Source organism: Eulemur rufifrons, chromosome 3, assembly GCF_041146395.1.
Source record: "Eulemur rufifrons isolate Redbay chromosome 3, OSU_ERuf_1, whole genome shotgun sequence".
NCBI classification, from domain to species: Eukaryota; Metazoa; Chordata; class Mammalia; order Primates; family Lemuridae; genus Eulemur; species Eulemur rufifrons.
Window position 1 is genome coordinate 80,396,732 of NC_090985.1, and position 5,536 is coordinate 80,402,267.

Consider the following 5,536-nt stretch of genomic DNA (forward strand, 5'->3'; position numbering starts at 1 on the left):
TGAGTGAGGAGCATATTTTTTTTTAATGAGGTGACTCTTGGTGGGCCCCTGAGTGGGAGCTGGACACCAGAAAGACCAACCCATGATTAAAAGCTTGGGTCTTTCAGCCCCACTCTGCCCTTCAGTCTTCAGAAATAGAAGAAAGGCTGGAAATAGAGTTAATAATCAATCACACCTATGTGATGAAACCTCCATAAACATCCCTGAAATAGGGGCTTCGGGGAGCTCACATGTTGCTGAACACATGGAAGTGCTGGGAGGGTGGTGTGCCCAGGGTACAGGAGCTTCATTCCTTTTCCCATATTTCTTGCTGTGTATATTTCTTCATCTGCCATCTGTATCTTTTACAATAAAGGCAAGTAAAGTGTTTCCCTGTGTTCGGTGAGCCTCTCTAGTAAATTAATGGAACCAAGGAGGGGGTTGTAGGAATCCCTGATTTATAGCCGGTTGGTTAGAAGCACAGGTCACAACCTAGGACTTGTGATTGGCGTCTGAAGTGAGGAAGAGGCTGTGGGACTGAGCCCCTAATCTGTGGGATCTGACTCTATCTCCAGGCAGATAGTGTCAGAATTGAGTTAAAGTGCAGACACCCAGGAGGTGTTCACTGGAGAATTGTTCGGTGTGTGGGGAAAAACCCACACACATTTTGGAGACCAGAGCATTTTGTGTTTCAGTGACTGTATAAGAGAAAAGAAAGTGCATGGTTATCTTCTGGAGGAAGGAAGGGGTAGAAAACTTTCCCCCACCGCACCATCCTGCCCTGACCCTGGGTAAAGCTACCTGCGGGCATAAGGAATATACATGTGCACAGGATCTTGAACTGATAGGAAGCGGAAGTCTGCTGCTACTGGGGAGGGGGCAGGAAAACCCTTCACTCCTCAGACACCTAATCAATTTAGGGCAGAGTTCAGCTGCCATGGTACTCTGACCCTGCACTGAGGAGAAAAGAAACATTTAACACTGGTGGAGAGACAGACACCAAGAAAGCCCCACTCCCAGGCTTGGAGACACAGGGCTTGCTTAAGAAGGAAACTGGGCCAAAAGAGCTGAGAAAACCTGTCATCCCCAACACCTTCCCCGTACCAAATAACAAGCAAGAAGTAGGAGAGGGACAAAGTGGCAGAGGCCCCTGCAGGCACAGGTGGCAGAGCCTACTTAAAGGTGAGGGTGGCACAGGAACTTAAGAAACCTGCTCTAGCACTGCAGCCCTTACCCTGAGCATGAGGTGGCTTCAGTCCACCACCAGAGGAATTTCAAGCCTGTGGGTTACCCATGGTGACCAAATCTACAAAAACTTCAGATCCATATCAACTATCTACTGGACTGACACAAAAATTAAAATCTGCTCTTTGAAAAACACTTTTAAGAAGATAAAAAGCAAACCATACATTGGGAGAAAATATTTGCTAAACACATATCTGATAAAGGACTTGTTTCTAGAATATATTAAGAGCTATTAGAGTGCAACAAGAAAAAGATAAACAGCCCAATAAAAAATGGGCCATACATTTAGACACTTCATAAAAAAAATTACAAATGGCCAATAAGCACATGGAAAGGCATACAACACCAACAGAGAAATTAAAGTTTCCAACACAATGAGTTATTATCTATACACTCACTAAAATGGCTAAAATTAACAAGTATTGGTGAGGATTTGGAGCAGGTGGAACTCACATGTTGCTGGTGAAAATGTGAAATAGTTTGGCTGATTTTGAAAAAGTTTGACATTTTCTTACACCTAATATGCAAGCCAGTCATTACATTTTCAGGTATTTAACCATGCAATATTATAACATATATTCACACAGAAAGTTGTATGCAGATATTTATAGCAACTTTTTTCCATAATAGCCAAAACATGAAACAAAATATCTATGGACTAATGAATGGATAAACGAATTGTGATGTATTCATACAATGGAATACTACTCAACAATTAAAAGAGACAAAATACTAATATATGCAGCAACATGAATGAATCTTGAGAGCATTATGCTAAGTGAAAGGAGTGAGACACAAAACAATTTCATATTATATAATTTCCAATCATAAGACATTCTAGAAAGAGTAAACTACAGTGACAGCAAGATCAGTGGTTTCCAGAGGTTGATCCAGTGGAGGGAACCAATTGCAACGGGACACAGCCAAACTCCTTGAGATGATAGAAGTATTCTCTATCTTGTTTGTGCTGTAGTTTCCAAAACAATATTCATTTGTCAAAATATACTGGACTTAAAGTGGATGAATGTTATTGAATGTAAATTGTACTTTTAAAAAAGTTAGTGGAAATATTTGATTGAAGAGCATTTGATGAATACAAAAGTAAAATTAAAAATAAAAGGGTTTTGGCCAGGCATGGTGGCTCATGCTTGTAATCCCAGCAATTTGGGAGGCTGAGGCGAGAGGATCGCTTTAGCCTAGGAGTTCGAGGTTATAGTGAGCTGCACTCTAGCCTGGGCAATAGAGTGAGACTCTTTTGAAAAGGGAAGGGAAGACGGGGGGAGGGAAGGCGGGGAGGGGAGAGGAGACAGAATTGGCTTTAGATAGAAAGAAGAGCAGCCTTTCTCATATGACAATGAGAAGGAGGTTAGAATGAGCAGGGATTCTCTACCAAGAGGGCTCATGGGTGGTGTATTAGATAGGCTTAGTCTGGATAGCAGAAGCCACTGTGCATGTTTGAGTAGTAGAGTGAAATAGGGAACTTGTGGCACACAGAACTTCTACAAGAACTAGGGAAATGAGATCAAAAAAGTTATTTTCAGAAAATTCAGAAGTGAAAAGATCACATAGAAGCCACTACCAATAATTGTGGCTGATTATAACACCAAATGAATGACTCCAGGAGAACTTTGGAAGCTGCTGGCATAGTCTCACTTTTGCTGTCCACCAGTCCCCACATTCCTGCTTCTTCCTCAGTTCCCATGAGTGTCTTCCATTGATAGAATCTAATTGAAATCCTGCTGGTGGAGTCTAATTTCTAATCTTTCATCTTCAGTAAGACAGAGAAGTGCCTAATAACTGAAAGTGTGCAGAGAGTACTGAGACTTAAACAATATCTGGCAGGTGGCATTTTAACCAGTGAAATTTCCAGTCTGTGGTCTAGTTTTTAACTTTGCAGATCAAAAATTCGATCTTTCTAGTTTCCCAGAATTGACTGGACTTAGGAATTTAACTCAAAATATTCAGAACTGTGAGATCCATTGCATAGTAGAGTGACTATCATCAATAATAATTTACTGTATATTTCAAAAAAACTAAGAGAGTAAATTTCAAATGTATCACCACAAAAAACATTAAGTGAGATGAGGGATATGCTAAATAGTGTGATTTAATCATTCCACATTGTACAGTATACATATATCAAAATGTCACAATGTAACCATAAATGTAACATAATTGTGATTTGTCAATTAAAATAATATTAATACAAATTTTTAAAAATATTCAGAATAGTAAGAGTCTTATACTACAATGTCAACTATAACTGTTACTTGAGCCATAGTAATAGGAACAAGACTTCCTATTTGATGAACGGTCACCATGAGCCAGGCACTGGACTTAAGCAGCTTATATACTTTATCTCATTTAATCCTCACACTAATCCTAGAAGATGAGAATTATCATATCCATTCACTAATAAAGATGACCAGGCTTGAGAAATTAAAGAACTTGCTGAAGTTCTGTTGAAGGGTGAACCGGGAGTTGAAGCACAAATCTCAGCAGTAGTTATGTTCTACTACCTTGAAAAATATGTTTCCACATGATTAAGGTATTAGCCATAATTTGTTAGTTCGATATGTAAAGCAAAATTATATGTCAGCATAGAATCAGAACAGAGGAAACTGAATAATTCCAATGTGTTGGCATGTACCTTGCTCCATAATACCTAATAAAAACAGTGGCTGACATGACCTTCTCACACATACCAGCCACTCATTTATGTATTATACATGTATTAACTTAGTTAATACTTCTGAAGTATTAATAGTTGCCATTAGTATCCTTTAAAGATAAGAAAATTGAGGCACAGGGGATTATGCCACTTGCCCAATGTAACATAGCTAGTGAACTGTGGAGCTGGATTTAGAAACCAGCCAGTCTGACTCCGGATGCCCTTTAAATCTGGCTTTGAAATCCTTTGTCTCAGATTAATGTAATGCTTTTGAATGCTGTTGAATCAATATTAAGCCATACTTCTAATTTCCCAATAAATTTATTTCCAAAGGAGGGATACCAAATAAAAAAGCTCTTAGAGAAGTTGTTGCTAGCAAACAGACCCTTAAAGAAGTTCTCTAAACAGGAAGGAAATGATAACAAAAGGCTTAGAACTTCAGAAAGAAATGGTAAATAAGGGGTAAATATAACAGACTATCTTCCTTCTTATGAATTTCTTAAATAATACTTGATTATTGAAACAAAAATTATAACACCACATGATATGGTGCTTTGGACAATTTTATTTTAAAAGTGAAAAAGGTAAAAAGGCCTAAATGTAAGTAGGACTTCTACCCTTCACTCAAAGTTGCAAAATGTTGACACCAGTAGACTATATACTGTAATGCCTAGAGCAACCTGTGAGAAAACTATACAAGGAGATAGACTCAAAACAAAATGGCAGACTTATGCCTCAAATCAACAATTTCAACAATTTTCTTAAATCTAAATTATCTATACCAGTTTAAAAACAGAAATTGGCAGAGTGAGTGAAAGAAAATGATCCAAAAATATGCTGTCTACAAGAAACTCACTTCAAATATAGTGACATAGGCAGATAGGAAGGCCAAAAACAAATGGGTGGAAAAAGATCCACCAAGTAAACATTAATCAAAACAAAAGAAATGTCTATTAAGGTCAGATAAAGTAGACTTTATAGCAAAGAAAATTATTAAAGATAAAGAGGTATGTTATATAATGATGAAAGGATCAACCTACCAGTATGACAATGAAAAAAATCTATATTTATCATAAAAATTGCTAAAACTCATCCGAATGGTTCATACTATTAATTAGATATGTAAAATATAATTTAGAAACGTATTTGAGTAACTTCAGTATGAGCATAACAGTATGATACTATAGTAAGTCTAAATTAATTATCTCCCATTCTGATATAGGTCTTTTAAAGCCCCTGCAGATTTATAATGATGAATAATTTAAGACGGTGATTCTGAAGATTTAATGCACATCTAAAGCACCTGGAGGGCTTATTATAACACAGATTGCTGGGCCTTGGCCCCAGAGTTTCTGATTTAGTAGATCTGGGAGAATTTGCATCGCAACAATTTCCCAATTGAGAACAATTGCCTTGCCACATCATTGAATCCTCATTGGATAATAGCTTTCATTTTCATTTTAATTATAATTCATTACCAGACATTGTAAATTTTCTTACATCTCAACTGTGTCAACATTCACACCTTTTTTAAAAATACCATACTGCCTAACAATGGACTGTTTCACATATCATGTCAAGAAGTGTATATACTTTAAGCAACTACTCGGCATATTCAAATAAATCAATTGAAAGACAGAG